Source organism: Athene cunicularia (assembly GCF_003259725.1).
Source record: "Athene cunicularia isolate RWA chromosome 1 unlocalized genomic scaffold, athCun1 chr1_part1, whole genome shotgun sequence".
Classification (NCBI taxonomy): domain Eukaryota; kingdom Metazoa; phylum Chordata; class Aves; order Strigiformes; family Strigidae; genus Athene; species Athene cunicularia.
In genome coordinates this window covers 14,233,743-14,253,627 of record NW_020799091.1, presented here as the reverse complement: position 1 = coordinate 14,253,627, position 19,885 = coordinate 14,233,743, and positions in this window count along the sequence as shown.

Genomic DNA, 19,885 nt, shown 5'->3' with positions numbered 1-19,885 from the left:
CAGCAAGAGGTGGCTTTGTAGGACAGGTCTGTTCTGGACCCACGGCCATGTGTATATGTTATCTTCTTCAGGCCCCAACCAGTTTGTAGTCAGACCCCTGCTTCTGCACTGCTCCCCCCCACAGCAGCCCCTCATACAGCCACGGCCAGAACTCTCCCCATGCTTCAGAGGAGCACCTTCCGCAGCCTCTCACGCCCTGTCCCACATGAAAGCCCTTCTTTCAGCTCTCTGCCCTTTCTGGACAGGCCACGCTGAGAGAGTTCAATTTTGCACGTTATTGTTCATCCTGCAAAAACGTCCTGAGCCTGCAGAGTGACCGCTGTCCCATTTGGCTGTGCAGCCACAGAGCCACAAACTCTTGTCATCTAAATAGAACAACGAGGAGAGAAAAGGGCAGAGGAAGGGGAGCACAGCAGGCCAGAGCTACAGCTGAGACCAGAGCTGGCTTCAAAGCCATCACCATCTCCTACAAAGGAAGAGAGACTAAATTATAAACTTCTGGGAGTTGCTGACTCCTTCTCTGTCTAGTCCTAAGGCCATGAGCTCTCAGAGCAGAAAACACCCCTTCCTTGGTGTTAAGAAAACAGCTAGCACATTGCAGCTAGTGTGACAGCTACAGGATAACCCGATATACATCTGCAGGCACCTGGTCAGTATTTCACAGCTGCTCTAAATAAACAGCCTCTCTAGCCATACCCTTATGCACTAGTGTGTTTTGTTTCTTCATCACACTTAAAATTTACTGGCACTGGGGAGTGGAGGTTGAGGGGAAAAAAAGGGCAGGAAAAAAAAGCCAAAGTTGTGTACTTGTGCTTCATTGTCAAACAGATTAAGTACATCAGGATGTCAGGGGGTGCCTGGCCCCACACTGAGAGAAAGGGAAGCAGGTTCACCTTGTCTCTGATGGGAATAGCATCAATGGTGCTTTTAACCCTTACTAACCTTGCACTTTCTCCAGGAGACACTGAATGAGGGCAAAACAGCAACAAGTTATCGTGGGATGCAGAAATGCAAGTGGGGAGTTGTGTTTATGAAAATTCAAACAACTCTGTAGTGCTTAAAAGCGAAAATCAAATGTATTTTTCTGGATTACTATCAGTGTAGTAATGTATGTACAGATCCAAAAGGACATGATCTTTAGTCTTTCATTGCAAAGGTGTTTTAGGTAGGAAGCACCACACTAGAGTATAGATTTTCCAATTTTTGAGTAAGAAACTGCAGACTTCCAGGACTGTGCATTTGAAAAAACTTCAAGCTACATAGGAAGTCATCAATTATCTATTTGTCATTCCAGCTATCTACATCTGTATCAAAACAGGGAGGAAGAAACTAGGGCTATTGCACTGGGATTAAAACAGTCCACTCCTGGGAAAGGACATTGCTTTTGAAAGAGTGAGGGAAATAGTTGCACAGCTCCTGAGTGTCTGGGGATATTAAGCTTCCTCTTCTTTCTCAGTTCACATGTTATTTAGCACTGAGTTCCTATATTGTCATAACATAAGAAGTCCTGAGGCAGGATGGTTGGATACATCTGAGCCAGCTCAGACCTAGTCTGGCTTGTTCTCCCATCATCCCATTAGTCCCATTGGTCTGGCCAAGAGAGATGAACAGGAGATACATGGGTATGTAAAATTGAATAGAAAGGGAAATTGTAAAAAAACTCCTTTCTCTGTCATTTTATCTAGAGAATGGAGGTGAGGACACAGGATGGAGGAAGATAGTAGATGGCAGAGGGTCAGAAAAGAATGGTGAAATATATGGTAGCACAGGACTTGAGGTGACCTTGTGGGTCACTGACTCTAGTTGGCAATAGGCCCTGGGGGCTATATCATGTAATCCAAATCCTTACATGATCACACTCTATGCAGAAATGCTGAAAGATGCTTCCACTGGAGAGTAAAGACGTCTCAGAGACCCCTTGCTCTTACATTCAGATATCCACCTATTTTTCTGTCTGATTTTACTCACAGTCAGGTAGGTTGTTCTTTGTTCCTAGAGATCTTCTCTGCTCTTGTTCATCCTCCGTTTATATTGCCCATAAGAAATGTCAGTCCTAAGAGGGTTTTTGGAAAAAAAAATCTTACCATAGCATGCTCTGTTACTGCAATTTTCATTTTATTTTTGTCATTATCTCCATGTGTTCAGTCTTTTTCTCATTCAAAGGTGGGTTTGGGTTTTATTATTTTCTATGCAACTTATGTGTAATTGATGGGGCACAGATGCTTATGACATGCTTTCTCTTTTTCTTAAATGGTAGTGCTGTGGGTTTTTACTTTCTTGGAACATACTTGAAAGGAAAATGTTGTAGGAGGAACTGAGAACACAATGTGATACAGAGCTTTAGGGTGGGAAATGAAGTTGTGAGAGTCTTTCACGTGGAGACATGCATTCAACTGCAGCTCAGGTTCAAACATATATAGCATATATATGTTTACATATATATGCACTCCATAGCCAATAGTTTTAGAGAGACTATTAGGTAAACTGTTTAGAAACACAAGGATTTGAAATGTCTTTCTGAAGAGAATTGGAACTCAGTCTTAATGTAAATCTGCAAAACCACACAAAAGTGAACCAATTCACATTTTGTGGTGGCGTGTTTATCCCTAAGACAGAAAACATATTATGCAAAACAATAAATGATAAAAATAATTAAAGCAAATGATCTGAATGTTTGTGAATGTCCTGATAATTTTGCCTTGCTGAAATCAATAGAATAGACGTGAACCAGCATGAACCTGGAGCTGAGGTACAGCAGCAGCTCCAGTACAGTTGGCAGAATCCAGTTGCGTTGCTGGAGCAGATGGCCCAAAATAGACAAAAAGAGTTGTCAGCATCTTCAGATAGATAGATGGATCTGACTAAGCAGTCACTGATGTTTTTTTCACTAACCCCCTCCTAACCTTGTTAAAAATTATAAATATGCCACTTGTGAAGTAACTGCTCTGTTCTTTATTCAGTCCCAGGCACAGTGGTTTTTACAGCATCCAGATCTCTTCTGATGAATACAAAGAGCCAAGAGCATGCACAGGTTTGGAGGAGATCTCTGAAGTTTCTTGTGTCCAGACCTATATCCCACCACACAGTTCAAGGTCTTCTCTTAGCACAGGTGCCTCTGCAGGCTGGGGTAACTAAGAAGCATCAGTGTTATTAAACAGAGCCCAAAAAGGAGTGGTAAGGTTACCATTACTCATGCTTTGAGATTCTCCCAACAGAAAAGCAGGACTGTCTCAGGTGAATTTGATAACAGGATCAGTAGTGAAACACTGTACCTTCTCTTCTACCCTATCCTCTATGCATATATTACCTAGACAAATTACCCCAGAAACAGGAGACTAACACTGTTAAACAGAGTAGCATATTAAATATTCTTGATGCTTCTGGGGGTGGGGGGAGTCAAATGTAATTGTCCTGAGCAGAATATATTTCAATAACAATGAAATCTCAAAACCAGTTTCCTGTTCATTTCAGCAAAGGAAAAATTAGCATACCTCCAGATATTTTGGGTCAGTGGGGATACCATTATAACCTTCTAAATCTGCAAGAGCCATTTCAAGCTGTATTGTTTTATGATGACTCTGTCACTGCAATGTGACAAAATGACACATTTTCTAGTTTAGACCAGTAGATAGGGATTAATCAGGCTGTTTTTCTTGATGTTGTATACCACCAGTGGAGGCTTTTAACTAACCAGTTGAGAGGCTTATGAGTGTGGAAGTTGTTTTTTTGCATATTCACTGCAAGAAGGAGAATTGTTCTCTTTTAGCAGAGCAATCTGCATGGCAGCAGAGGACCAACACTTCCAGTGGAGTCAGGCAAACAGCCTGGTTACAACTGAGCCACATCTCTGGCAGTGGGAATGAGGGTTGAGTGCACTGGGAATCTGGACTAGTCTGTAAATAAGAGTGGATTTTCCCTGCAGACAAAATCCCTGAAGAGTTCAAAGGGACAGCAAGAAGCACTATATTTTATTCTGAAGCCATATATAAATTAGGTAAAAATAGAACGATCTGCTGTGTGCTCCCTCAGCTGTGACATGAGGCACCATTACCTCTGCATTGGGAGAGAATAAATTTGAAAGCAGCACAAAACCCCCTATCATCTTTATCAATCTTCAGATTAAAACACTGGCATTCAGGGAAGAAACTTTAAGCTGCTGCTGGGAATTTGTGATTGGTTTCGGGGGCAGAAAAAGGGGAGTCTGGGTCTCTAAAGGAGGCGGCCTGGTAGACACAAAGTCTGGACATCTGAACAAATCACCTGGGAGAGTTACCTTCATAATCGGCCAAGGAACAGTCATCACCAAAGCACAGGTCAAACCATCATGAAATAGATGTCTGACACAACAGATGAGCTGTGCCAGAAATCAGCTTTTGTCTCTCCACCACACCTAGCCCCCAGATGCTGCCTCCTAGCACTGGCGTGGGGGGCTTGCTTTGTAAGAGATCTAAAATTCGGTGGCAGGAATGCCACTTTATCCTTTAGTCCAAAAAAGAGCCTAGAGATTCTCAGACAAATGAAATTCTTGTGGTCTTTTTGCAACCTCCTCCAACACACTGCAAAGCCATGTGCTAGATGTGCATCTAGGACACAATGTTCCTTGGATGAGTTGTGGACAGAAATAGATGCCCTGGACCAAATTCTGCACAGTATGTAGAAAATTGTTGAATTCAGAGATAATTGATGATGAAGACAAGTTTAGTGCATTTGATAGGTTTATATTTTTATAAGTCATGCCTCAGACTGGGCCTTGAGAGTCTATTCTTCAATGTCAAATCCCCTAGGAGTATAATTTCCAGAAATGTTTAATGACTATTTAATAACAGCTGCATAAAATATCTCTGGTCATATTTTAATATTCCCAATGACAGAATTGTTCAGCGCTGAAGTATTTTATGGTTATAATAAATATATCACTCCTTTTTCAGAGAGCTGTCCTCAAAGCAAACCCTGGCCATGCAGCATGAACCTCTCCTCCTGGCTGAAAGAGCAGCCTGGGTATGAGCTTCATAAAGCAGAGGGAGGGAGGGAGATGCCTTGTCTGTTCATAGGCACTCACTGTGGCAAAACCTGTGACTGGCTTTTTAGAAAGCTTGGAAAATCTTATCACTTAAGCATTTGCAAGCAGGCAGGTGAAGACAAGATATGGGTAATGGAATTCCTTGCTTGAGGGCACCAGCTGATCACCTCTGAGGTGCAAGGCAAGAATTTATCTTCCCAACGGGTGCCCGAGGAGCCCAGAGCAGATGCTGACACATGTTACTGGAGTGCTTGGTCTTTCACTGAAACATAAATGGCTGCCCAAAGGTGGGACACAAACTCTCTAGGAGGTTTCCACACCCCAGCTGCATCTAACCTCTCCCTCATGAGCAGCCAAGGCAAAGCATGCACAGTGGGTGGCACCAGCACTGCCTGTTTGGTTTATCTGAGTCGCCAGAGGTACATGGGGTCCCCCTTTGTGTCTGCCAGGGTTGATGCCTTTTGCTTTGTTTTTTTTTTTGCTGGGGAGCCAGATCCCACTAGCACCTACACCTGTGAGTTAACTTGCCTTGTGAGAGATATGAGCTAAGTTCACATGAACTGAGCTGCTCGCTCGTGGAGATGTGGTAATACAGTTACATCTTCAGGGCAAGAACTGACTAATTTAGAAGGTCTCATTTTTCTTTAGCCAGGTATCACCTGGAGCCAGCTGATGGCAGCTCCCTGCTCCCAGGCTTGGAAAGGCTTGGGCATTACTACTGGCCATGTACCCCATTTTGTGCAGTGTCTGTTGAGGTCCACGCTTGCTCATAGGGACAGCTGTAGTATTCCTAAATAGTCTCTGGTCCTCAACAGGACTATCTGCAGGTCAAACATGCTAGCATGTTTACACCCTTCAGGTAGATGAAGGAAATTCATTAAAGAAATTCCCTTACAAGTGAAATGTGTATGTGTGTGACTGTATGTGCATGTGTGTATGAAACAAAACATAAAGGAAGAGAAAATTTATATAAATTTTCAGACCACTAAAACCAGTTTCTGATAAGTGGATTATCAGCCCAGTTGACTCAGATTCTCGGCTTCTGTAATTTATTTCTGGTTTGAACAGCTGCCACTCTTCTTATGATCAAGTTCCTCTGAGCTGGGGAAGCAAAATGCATTCTTAAAGCACTTTGCATTCCTAAAGGGTATTGAAGTAATCCTAGACCTTGTTACATTTCCATTTTTAACAGAATTAGTGAGCCTGTTAATATGTACAGCAATTAGACTTTTCCTTACAAATAGAGATGGTTCCAGAAGAAATCTTTTTTTTAATATATCTATCCTTATCCCTATCAGGAAACCATTTTCTCTCCATTAAGTACATGTGCATTTAAATTCCTTTTTGAATGGTCTTCACCAGTCTGAGACCCCTGAAGTGCCTCTGAGGAGAAAGCACCCATAAAAACTGTTCAGTCCGTTGCAGAGTATTGATAGGGAAGAAAATTCTGTTGAGGGTCTTGAGGGTTTATCCCTATTCTTGCAAGAATTTTTATAGGATATTTATGTCTATTTGGAATTGACATTTTCTAAGGCTGTCTATAAAAGAACATTCCATGGCAACCTGGAGGTTTCAGTTTATCTGTTCTGCCTGATTTCTGAAAGGGAACTGTATCTCTTTATAATTCTAGCATTTATGGTAAATCTGAGTTTATGTACAAAAGCATTGCTAAATTCATCGATCAGGTATTGATCATTTTATTTTTACCAGAGGAAAACGCATAACTCCCTGCATCTAAAGAATTTCTTTCTGCACTGTACAAGTTCTATATCAATTCCAGAGAATTTACTTGTACCATTCTTTTAAGTGAGGTGAGTGATTGATATGACTGATGCAATTCATGTAATCCAGACTTCTTACTTGCCGTGTTACAGGAAGCAACAGGGAATAGAATCCTCTCCTTTCTGTATGAGGAGATGCTTGATCAGTCAGCTGCACAGGAAAGCTATTGTTTTATAGATTCTTACAGTACCTTGATCTAACACACTTTTTTAGTAGCTGTCTGACAGCTTACACTTAATGAGCCTTACATGGCAATACCACGGTGAGTATGGCTGCTGTCTCATGCTTTGAACAGCATCCAGACCACTATGAAAAAGTGTTGTAGTTTCACACCGTTAGGCAGCTAAACCCTAAGCAGCCTCTCTCTTATTCCTCAACAGTGGGATAAGGAAGAGAATTGGAAGGGTAAAAGTGAGAAAACTGATGGGCTCAGATAAGAGCAGTTTAATAGGTAAAACAAAAGTTGTATGAGCAAACAAAGCAAAATAAATAATTAATTCACTATTTCCTATCAGCAGGAAGGTGTTCAGTCATCTCCAAAAAGCAGGTGTCATCATGCATAACAGCTACTTGGGAAGACAAACACCATAACTCCAAACACACGCCCTTCTTCCTTCTTCCTTCAGCTTTTATTGATTGCATGACATCATATGGTATGGGATCTCCCTTTGGTCACTTGAGGTGAGCTGTCCCGGCTGTGTCCTCTCCCAACTCCTTGTGCACTCCCAGCCTACTCACTGAGTCAGTGTGAAAAGCAGAAAATCCTTGACAATGCTCAAACACTGCTCAGCAGTAGCTAAAACATCCCTGTATTATCAACACTGTTTTCATCATAAATCCAAGCCATAGCATCATACAAACTACTATGAAGAAAATTACCTCTATCCCCGTCCAAACCAGTACAAGAAAATTCAAACACAGCCACAAAGAAGGATCATCACTGCTTGAATGGAAGCAAGCTGGCTCTGCTTTTGTAACTGAAGAGCAAATCCTGTCTAAACTGGCCTGGCTATTGTATCTGGCAGTGAGAGTTAAGATTAGATAAGGCCAAGAGGATGATCACATGACTTATTAAAATTCCCTTTTCTTCAACATGGTATTTCAAATACTAGTTAAACTAGTTAAGTAGAATTATATGGTTCCAAAAGTGAAAAACCAAAGCCCAGCAAAACCCCTAGGGCAACAAGGATTTGCAGTCTAGAAATGCCAAAAAGAAAGTCCCATAAGCCTCAGGAAATCACAGTAGTACTTTGCTCTTTTTTATTTAGAGAAAGCTGTTACGTGCCCTTTTGGTGCCAGAGTTAAAAACTCAGAAGTTCTCTATGTTATGGAGAAAATAGGATCTCTGAAGCAAGTTTAAGACAGGTCAAGATGTCTGACCAAATACTTGAGTCATGGTTAGTCCAAGACCAGAAAGTGAAGATGAAACAGCCTTTAGCACTTTGATATATCATCCACCAGATACACCAGATGTTTTCTTCTCCTCTCAAAAAAGATCTTCAATGATTTTCAAAAAACTCACGTAAATTTACTATCTTGGAACCCTTTGTGAATTCCCAGTGAAGAGATCACAGAATCATAAAGTGTTTTGGGTTGGAACGACCCTTTAAATATTATCTTGTTCTAATCCTCCTGCCATGGGCAGGGATATCTTTCACTAGATCATGTTACTTAAAGCCGCATCCAACCTGGCCTTGACATTTCCGATGATGTGGCATCCACAACTTCTCTGGGCAACCTGGTCCACTGTCTCACCACCCTCATCCTAAAAAATGTTTTCCTTATGTCCAATCTAAATCCATCCTCTTTCTGCTTAAAGCTGTTGCCCCTTGTCTTGTTAGACCCTAGTAAAAAGTCCCTTTCCATCTTCGTTATGAGGCCCCTTTGTATATTGAAAGGCTGAAATAAGGTCTTCCCAGAGCCTTCTCTTCTCCAGACTAAGAAACCCCAGAGATGGTGGCTCTGTGCCGATGGTGCAGAGAAATGGGGCATGATGATGTCTTTATAGATGGAGACCTTAGAGTCATGCCTAGGGAACCAAAATTGAATGGGCTGGGTTTTTCACATACTGAGCAAGCCAGGTACACTTGCTCCTGCCCAGAGCCTAGTTCTGAGATCCCTAGGTTGGGATGGTCCTTTCTTCCACCTCAGGCCCAGGTCCTATACTGAAAAAGACTGCCTGACCTCCTAGATAGACTGTGGGATTCTCCCAGGCAACATGCCCCTTAATGACAGGCTACAAACCCAGATTAAAACATCTGCATCCATCTAGAATGTTCCCAGCATCAGCTACATGAGGCACACAAGCATGTGGGCAGATGATTGGACTGCTGTTGCATCCTTGTGGCACTGAGAAATGCACAGTGATTCCCTTCAAGATACGTTGTTAGGACAGAAAGAACATTTTTGAACAGCTATTTGTGAGCCAGCCTCCTTTGGTCTGTTTGCATGGGAGACATGTGGCTGTTTTGAACAGGATTTATTTATTCATGTGGTCTCTGAGAGGACTGGTAGGTATCTCCTGCATCGAGTTACCGAGGTCTTGTCCTGTCACATTTTCTAAATCAAAACACAGCTCCTAAAGCTGTGTGACTTTAATAACCTTAGTGGACCCTTGTTGGCTTTGATGGAACAAGTGGACATGCCATCAGATCATAAGGATTCGCTTGTCATCTCCATTGTAGCTTCACTTCGGGATGCTTGCTAGGCTACAGAAATCTGTCACAGACTAATCTGCTTGGGATGTCAAGGAATCCAGAGCTGAAGCCTTGATGTATGAATCTTCTGTGCTGATAACTCTCTGCTGAGCTTTGATGAATGCATAAAGAGTTGGCAGATGAGCGGAGTTTTTGATTAACTGTGCTAGTCTATGCACACTCAAGCTTCAGTGAGATTGTATATTGTCAGTCTGCTGTCTCCTGTGTGCTGAATTCTCATTTAAGCTTTTGTATTTAACTGGAAATTCTGATTTCTCTTTCACTATGGAGTTTAAAATGAAGTTCGAATCAGACATAATTTAGAGCATTATAAAGACTGTGTAATATTTTTTGAGATGGAATTACCTTTAATGTTTATAACTTCTTGTATTCACATTTGCATTAATGCATTTTCCTTAACAAGATAAAATATTTCTCCACTGAGCACATCCATATGGAGTTGTGCCTAGGAATATTTTTGTCCCAGGTATCAAGTTCCTCCATTTCTGAAACAAATGTTAACTTCTACATTTTAAAGGGCAATTTAATGTAATTGAAACATCCAGACATGGATGAAGACTTAATGATCACGAGGAAGATCAGAATTTCGATCACTACATGCAAAGATGAATGGATGCACCCCGAGCAAGGCAAACAACTATACAGCAAATTATCTATTCCCAAACCTATAAGAGAAGAGAATCAGTGCATCCAGCTCTTGTAATAATGCTGTTCACTAAAGCAGTGCCTAGACAGCCACCAAGATGGGGAAACATTGTCCTGATCATGGACAAACATAACAGGTTGTACAATTTCTGCTCTGCTTTGCTTGTGTACTAAAAGCTAAGTGAGGCTGTAAGGACAAGGACAGCCATATAATACAGAAAGAGCCAACATGGCAAGTTGCAAACATGGCTCCAAGGTGTCTTGCTGGATTTCTTTTTGTGGTTTGTGGTTTTGTTATCCTAAATACTGGACCTGTTCTTACAGCCCTTAGTTTCTATCAAGTTTCCATTTAGTCAGACTATTTGCTGGTGAAAACCGGGCTGGCTTAACGACAGTGTTTTCCTGATTCATGTTAGCTGAAGTACAGCTCAATACATTGTACAAAAACTTTTCAGAACCAACATCAGATCTCATTTTTGTAGCATAATTGTGTTGACTATAGGAGTTAATTCAGTTTACAGCCATGCAAGGTGAGATGGTACCCTGTCCCTGACTCGTGAGCTTGTACATCAGCTTGTCCCTAATGACTGCAGTAAGCATTTGCCCAACAAATATCTATATGGCCTCATCTTCTGTATTCTTATGTACAGTCTCTCTTGCTACTATCTGTTTTCTTCAATAAAATCACTACGGAGCATTAACCCAGCAGTATGTGTTATTTAATAATTTTTGTATATTACAAGTAATATATTGTCTCACTGCTCTGTCTTGAGACCTCTGTCTGTTGGGAATTTGTAGGAATTACAACTCTTTCAATTATTATTTTTGTACAGGAATCCTCTAATCTGTTATTTTAGTTCAGTTAAACAGCATAAAATCTAAGTCAATATGACATAAAACATCACAATAGAGCAATTTGTTAAGACAAGTCATCTTCATGGTATGACACTCCTGAAAAGGAAGGGACAAGGAGGGAATAGCATGCACTGGGTTTTACCTTCCATGCTTTGCATTCCTCAGTGAACATGTTTCAGAGAAGCCTCACAGCCTCTTTTCACACCTTTTCATTATGATGGGTAATGGTAGCACTTATTGCCTCTCTCCTTTCCTCTACCCCTTACTGTTTCTATGCCATGCAGGACTCTGCTCAAAGTTTATGGTCTGGACGTGCTACTGGGAGGGTTGCTGCTGGTGTGTCTGATGTATTGACAGTGTCTAAATGTGTTTACAGCCTCTGTGCATCCTGCCAGCTCTTCTTTCTGCAGAAAACCCCAAGAGGTCTTTAGGAAGAATTGGTCACAACTGAAGGGTTTTTAAAAAGCATTTTCCAATGTCCTTTACAGGTACATGACATTTACATCTATTTCTGGCAAAATGCCCCTTTGTGCCCAACAGAACCAAGAGAAACCAATGCAGTGTGGCTGAAATCTTTTGTTGCAGTAGGAAACCCTCAAGTTTTGAGTTAGACATGAGGAATTAAAGAAATACATTCTAAAGCCAGTTCATTTCATTTATGCTGGGATTAAAAAGATTTAAATGTCTGTCTCCTACTACCAAAGCTTGATATGCGTGAGCCTTTTGCTTTTAACAGTCAGCCCATCTCTACTTAAAGGTGAATGAAAAGACAGAGAAGACAGTGAAAAAAGGGAAAAGATGAAAAATCCCCCACACTTCAAGCTAACAAAAGCTCTACTTCACTGCTTTTGAACATAATCTAACATTTCCAGTACACCAGTCTTCAGTGATTTTTAAGATTTCACAATGACCAAGTGTATTTCAGGACGCACCCTCCCATGGTTGGGGATCCTGAGCTCTGGTACCAGCTATCTTAGCTGGTGATCATCCTTTCCTACCTTAGTCATATTAAGTTATATCATCTACTTGAAACTTCATCCCTTTTTAAAGAGTTTTAAATAATTTGGTTTTTTGTCTACTTAAAGTGTGTCTCCAAATTCTGTGATTTTATATTCTAATTATTTAAAAACCCCACCAAACCTCATCAGAAGACTACATTTTCTACAGTTCCCAGTACTTTGATTACATTCTTCAACACACTTTTAAGAGACCAGTTTTTATAAACACTTTCTTTCTTGGAGGAGCAGTCTCCTCGAATTGACTGAATTAGTAAATGTCATTGATCACCATGGATGTAATGGTACCTTATGTAATTATTGCTCCGAAAGTAAAGTGTCAAGGAATAGCTGGCCATTTAGACTTTATCTTGGAGAAAAAGAAGCACCACTTTTCAAATTGAAAGACCTTTTGCTGAAGACTTCATGGAGGAAAATATTTGTAAGTTCAAGAGGTCGTTCATTTTACCTACCTTACAGACTAATTTTAGCATAGGATGCAAGGACTGCAAAAAAAAAAAAAAAAAAAATAAAAAAAAAAAAAAAATTAAGGCTGCAAAATAAAGGTGATCAAAACGCCATCACAGGGAGGGTTTTGTGACAGCTGGTGCCAAAGCAAGCTACCCTGCCTCTGATCCTGTGGGGCCGGGGGAACCAGGTCAGGGCTCTCAGGACCAACATCTACACTGGGATTTTACGTCACATCTTGACAGATGAGGGCAATTTGCCAGGCCAAGTGAAAGCTATACCTGGTCCCAGTTTGGACCAGCTAACTGTGGGAAAACACTCAAATATAGATAAGAGTAGTTTTGTGTAGAGAAAAATACCCCAGTATTACTCCCAAGTATTTTGCCTGTGTCAAAGCTGCAGCAAAACCACTGGATATGCGGGGTTTGCTGGAGTACCAAATCCTCATGAAACCCTTAAAAGCACAAGATGGGATTTTTCATAAAGTTCATAACTCTAAAGAACTAGTGAGCCCGAGGCACTTCTGAAGTCCCATTCATAGTTACCAAAATATCACATCCCATATTCTGAATTCTGAAGGGAAACACTAGTGTCTGTGATTTTATAATAGTTTCTGTACTTTGTACTGTGGGATACAGACATATTACTAACTGAATTTGAAATTTTTGATGGTCATCTTCTTTGTCCGAAAATATGTATTTTTTATATTTCTCTTCCAGCACCAGAACAAACCCAAAATATTGTAGTAATCTGTAGGAAAATAATATGAAAAAACAGCGCACACGGCCTAACAAATACAGTGAATACAACCTATCTCTTATCATAAGCCTGTTTTGCTGCACTGTACTATGTATGCTAGTATAGTCTGGACAAAGTGTTTCAAGCTTCACACGCTTTGGAGTCATAAGCAGGTAGACAATTTATCCATAAGGGATCTAAAATTGTAGTCACATCTTGGAGGAAAGGCTATGATATGTACATTCAAATTGTCTAGACTCTGGAAACCAAATTCTATAATGACAGAAATGAGTCTCTGAAGTCCATAAAAAGTGTAGTCACGTATATTGGGTTAAATCAAAAGTTTGTTTACAAAGCAAATGAATTCTTTGACAAATAATTTAAGTGTAAACTGCTTGAAGACACTTTATTTTGCGATTGGATAATATGTAAAAGAAACTGAATTAAGCTCATCCTAGGCATTTCATTTAATTTATTTTGGTATCCTGTTAGAAGTGAAGAAACATGTTTACATTTCAAAACAAAAAATTCCTTTGAACTGAGGAATAAAATCTTTTGTATCGCAACTATCTTAGAAGGACACTCTAAAGTGTTCAAAACCTTTTTTAATCTTTTATTTAGGACTGGTTTCAATGTACTTTTCTTCTCAGGAACATTTGGTTCTAATGAATCATCATTTTCCGATGGAAAAAACACAGCATAAAGTTCTTAGTTAGCCCCATGAAAAGAAACAGAGCCGGTAAGTTCTGCTGTTCATCCCAGCCATGGCCCCCACTGTACAGAACTCTTTAAGGTCAAATTAATTCAGGAGGCATTTTGTCAGCTGGTGTGAACCAGCACAGTTTCCATGAAGACAGCAGAGACACTGATTTACAGTTGCTGGGAATGTCCATGTAAATTTTCCAAGTTTTCCACAGCACTTTATTAGATCCACCCTTTCTGTTTATTTATGTGAATGATGCGCCCCTGACAGATCTTCAAGGTGGTCGTAATGGAATATAGCTAACAAATAATTTCTGTAATATAGATCCACTGTAAAATCTCATATGGATTAATCAACCCACACAAGAGTTCAGGCCAAAGAACCACCTCCCAGTCTTCTTCTGTCTCCGGCAACAGCCAGCAGCAGCTGCCTTGAGCAAGGGCAAAGATGGTCCTTCACCAGATGTATCTCTCCCTTCTTTGGCCTTCCAAGAAAATCACAGCAAGGCTCTTCCTATGCCTTGGAAATGTCTTCCATAATGTTAAAACCAGATAATCCATAATATGATAAGAAAACAGATAAAATATTTTTACAGTTCTGACAGAAAGTATATGTCCCACCTGTCCTTATTCTCTGGTAATCCATTTCTGTTCTGTTAAAAGATTGGAGGCTGGCAGCAGTGGGAAAAGGTGTCTGTCTGCTCGGGGAAGATGAAGCACTGGTGTGTGGAGTGGGGTAACTTCCACCTTGGAAACAACCAGACCTCTGTAGTTGAAGGAAACTTCTGGAGAACTGAGCAGAGAAAGCAGACAGGGGGCAGGGACCCTGCTACACCACCAGAAATTGGAAATCCTCTGTAAAGAGCAAAACCCAGGCCTCAGGATCTGAAGGAAAGACAATTTTCTTGAGAGGTCCAGAGAGGACTCTGCAGGGCTATTGCAAAATAATTAAGAATTTAAAGTTTATTTTATCCTGAGCATTTTTGCAGAGAAAATAAGAATTTCTCTGCAAAACACCTATCTATGAAGCAGTTCCATCTTTAGGTGGGAATGAAACGTGATTTATTTTAAAATAACTTCAAAATGAAAAAGCATTTTAAAGATAAATTTAAAGCTAATGTTGCTTTAAAGTAAAATTGCAAAAATAAGAAAGCATTGGTTTAATGGAATTTGGCTGACTCCCCTCATCCAGTGAAAGGTGACAGACAACCACAAATGTTACAATATTTGTCTTATCTTTTCAATGAAGGAGCACTAGGATAGTGCTGTTCAAGAGGGTGTGAACCTTGTGGGAAGCAAATTTATATGTGGACATCAAAAGAAATGAAAAGATGATATGGCAGCACCTGTAACATTGTAAAAAAAAAAAAAAAAAAAAAAAAAAAGGAAAAAGTTCAGAATTCAGAAAAAAATAGCAAACTGATTTGAAGATGATTAGGTGGAAAATAACAATATCTTCCTATCAAGAGACTCTGAAAGACTGTGATTGTTTCATTCAGGAGGCAATTATTAAGAGGGGATATAATAAACATGTATAAATTTAAGAATCTAGAAAGAAAAATCTAGTTTCTCACAAGTAGCTCTTGGGCTCAAAATTTCAGACAACTCGAAGAAGAGTTGTGCATACATATGTATGTATTACAGGATCATCCAGGGATATATTAGTTAACAGGGTCCCCTGCAAAGGGAATGAAATCTGCCCATTGGGAAAACTAAGACAACCTTTAATTTGTAGGAAAGAGAAGGAAACTTAAACAGCTCTACAGTACTGCTTTTGCTTATTGCTGGGCACACTACCATTTTTTCTGTAATATTTGATAGTGGACAATGTCCAACAGTGGTGACATACTGGATCAGTTGACACATAGTCCTCATCTAAACCAGCAATTTTCACCCTCCATTCAAGACGCAATCAGGTACTTCCTAAATTTGATTCATCTTTGCATTATTCCACTGCACAAGTATTTTCTGTATTCGAAGGACTGCAATCCTTAATCAATTTGGTATTTTTATACTGTGGATTAAATTCTACTCTTCAGAGCAGCCAGCATGATGCCAGTGGCTGAATGGGTCTTCAGACTGAAATTGCATCAGATTCAAGTAGTGAAGCACTCTCTACCATCGTTCAACAAGCATGGCAGATTCGTTATTTGGGATTCTTCCATTATTTTAACTATTTTTTCCATTTAATTTCAAATTTTATTTTTATTTAATATTAATCTCTTTTACCATCAACTTTTCATTGGTTTGTATTTGCCATGTTTCACTTGCTTTTTTGATGGTCTGCATCAGCTTTCTTGTACTTCAGTTTAGACTCGTTTCCAGTTTCACCTTTTTTGTGGCTTTCATTTCCATTCAAGGAAAGAAAAAGAATTCAATGAATAGTAGAATAAAATTTATTTCAGACATCTAGTTTAAGCTATTTAAAAATGAGTTTAACAGGGATTAATTACATTGGCATCACAGATACATGACAGTCATTTTGACTTGCCCGTGGCAATAGAAATTTCACATCTCATCAGCTCACTCCTAGAAGAAGCTTTGTGCTAGGAAGTGATCAGCTTGAAACTTTCAGGTCTGTTCCTTGTTCCTTCAGGAGTCCATCAGAAAGTGCAGTCAGGATACCTTTATTCATATTAATTCTTATGATTATGTTGTTGCTGCTTCAGGAAAACCCTAGAAGCAGGTGTGATACGGTCACTGCATCATAAGTGCCAAGATAAAAGATTCTCCATTCTATCCTGACACTTATTTCAGTTGTTTTCCCTCATTTTAACTTACCTTAATGGGGAAGGAAGGAAGGAAGGAAGGAAGGAAGGAAGGAAGGAAGGAAGGAAGGAAGGAAGGAAGGAAGGAAGGAAGGAAGGAAGACATGGATCCCCCTTCTTACACTTAATGTATTTGTGCCAATTGTTTGACAAAGCAGCAGTATCTGCAAAGTAAAAACTGGCCATTTACCTCTTTCTGCCTTTCAGGATGACCAGCTTTTCAGCATCTGAGAAAGAGGCACAGAGGGTACAGAAGTTAAGGAATAACCTACTCGGGGCCCTGACAACTTGTTAGTTTCTAGTAATTTTCTGTTTCCTATAATACTTCTTATTTTGACAGGTCAGTTTAAGATGATCCCTATGCTTCATCCCTTATTTTTAAAAGAGAGAGAGAAAGAAATCAGAGTGGGAACCTTCATCAGCTTTTCTGAAATAAATACCAATGTAAATAATTTAGGTTTGTGTTGTGGTCTTATCTTCCCTGAGTAGTCCTTTTACACTTCAGTCATCTAATAACCCAATACTCTATTTGGCAGGCGTCCTGCTTCTGATTTGTTCAGACATTTATTTTTGTTTTTGTGCCTTAAGCAACGTTCCTCTAATCTGTTTTTGGCTGCCCTATTATTTTACATTTCATTCATCCGTTTATTCTCTGAACTGCTTCATTTTCCATTGACTTACCCCTGAACTTGCTGATAGCTTATTAAGCAACAATAAAGCTGAAAGACTTGCAGGTCGTTTCTGTATGGAGCACAAAGTAGAAAGAGCAGAGTGACATTATTTTCTTACTGTAATTTATACACTTTCCTTGGAAAAGTGAATATATAACTAATTCAGCATTTTTTTGTTCAGAGATAGAGACACAGTATAATTCAGGTTGGAGGGGACCCTAGGAGGTCCCCAATAGCAGGGTCAGCTCTGGGGTCAGAACAGATTGTTCAGGGTTTTATCCAGTTAAGTTTTCAAAACCTCCAAGTGCGGAGACTGCACATCCTCTCTGGGCAACTTGCGCCGCTGACTGACTGTCCTCATTGTGAAAATATTTTTCCCTATATACATTTATAACATCCCCTTTTCTATGTCCTTCTGACATGGAACTTAATAACCTACTTGTAGACAATGGCAAGCTGCTAATAAGTCCCTCCAAGCAAAACTGTTTCTTTGTCAGGTTGAATAAGTCCAGCCAAGCCATCTCTTCTTCAGGCTCAACAAGTCCAGTTCCTTAAGCCTCTCCCCATAAGGCATGTGCTCAAGCCCCTTGAGCATCTTATTGGCCTCCACTGAACTGTCTCAACTTTTCCAATGTCTTTTTTGAATTGGAGAACTCAGAACTGTCCAGTCATTCTTGAGCTAAGCATTCCTCTCTTGCCTCTGCAAACTCCTAATTTGTGCCACTCTCTCTAAACAGTCAGCCACAATTTTTGGTGTCTGAATGCTGTTCCCTTTCTCCCAATTCAGCTTCTAAGTATTCTACAGTGTTAGCTAAAACCAGTCATGGAATCTATGGCTATATCTAAATTAGGGGAGCTAGGAGTGTGCCCGAGTTACCTTGTCAACAGGTTGTGCATCAGGCACTCTCCTGAATCCTGATTTCTACAGAAAAGAGCAAGGAACCTGGACAGTGGGTTGCCATTTGATGTAGCTTAGTGGGTAAGTGTAGGTACTACCCATATGACATGAAAGGGAGTGGGGACTCTTATCCCCACTGTGTGCAGCTGCTGAAAGTACAACTCCAAAAGGTCTAATGAAGTCAAAACAGGACATTAGCTACTAACCAACATCCTTGTAGAGTCAGTCATGGCATTGTTTACTGCTTTTATTTAAAAATTTTAATCTTATCTTTAAGGTGCATCTTCCAAAAATGAAGTGCCCTCCCTAGATAATCCCATTGAAGGGCACAAAAGCAATGACCACATTTACTTAGCCTGTCACTTGTTTCTCCCACCAATCCTTCATGGAACTCTGACTAAAAAAGGAATTATCTGTGTGAGCAGATATTTCTTTAGTGCAAATGTAATTTTCAACAACAAAGAGCAAATGGCATTTAACCACGATGTCAAAAGAAAATGGACACCCTGTGAGGACAGTGCTTCAGGAACTCCAGTGAAGTTTTTCCTAGAGAAAGGGCTTGAGGGAAAAGTTTTTTGATCCTCTGCAAAGAGGAGAAAGAAAAACTGGAAGCAAAAGGTTAGAAAAGCATAAGATGTGGTTTCACATAGGTGATCCTGAAACACAATTGTCCAGAATCTGTTTTCATTAAACTCCATTGAAACAATAACAGATCGCAGTGCTCTTTATGATAGATTTGACTTTTTCTCCTTCACATCTTTTTGCATCCCATCCCCTCCTTATTTCATCAGGTGAATTCTTCCCAGCATTGATTTTACCATGAGTGAAACTCCAATTTCATCTATGAAGATGTCCCAATGCATTACAGTGTGTTCAAAGTGATGAATAAAACCTGGTTTTGGACAGATGAAAATCAAATATGCTCTTTCAAGGGACATTTTATGTTTTCCCAATGCCTGACATTTTGGCTTGACATAGCACTTAGGGGTCTGGTGTAGCTAAGAATGGTCAGTGTTGGGTTAATGGTTGGACTGTATGATCTTCAAGGTTTTTTCCAACCTTGATGATTCTGTGATTCTGTGACAGTTCCTTCCAATAAAGAAAGTTCACTCTGAAAAACCTCAACTACAAACATTTTTTTCTTGAGTGTACTTTGAAAATGCTGAAATTAGAGTAAATATAGACTGGCTCTTGAACTTCCAGTTTTCTGCCTTTTTCTCTGACATACAGTCTTCTGATGATTTGCAGAAGTTATTTTTATAGATGCTAACTACTACACAAACTGTATATATAACTGAAGTGCTGTCTTCAGAGTATCAGTGAGGTGTTTTCTGTATCTTTATTATGTTGGAAATGTACTGGAGTTCAAACATCCTTTTAAATTCCAATTTACTCAGTTTTCTTCTCATTGATGATTTGAAACTTTCTTACAAAAATCATAAGGAAAATATTTCAAAGCCAACTGACTAAGAACAAGATAGAATGGACAGGGCAGTATCAGTAAATGTTATTGGCATTTTCACTCATTTCATCCTTATTGGAACCCAAAGGATAGAAACATCACTTCAGAGACCTATCTACAATGAACTGGGAGGCTCAGACTCTACTGGATACTTGTCTTTCCTA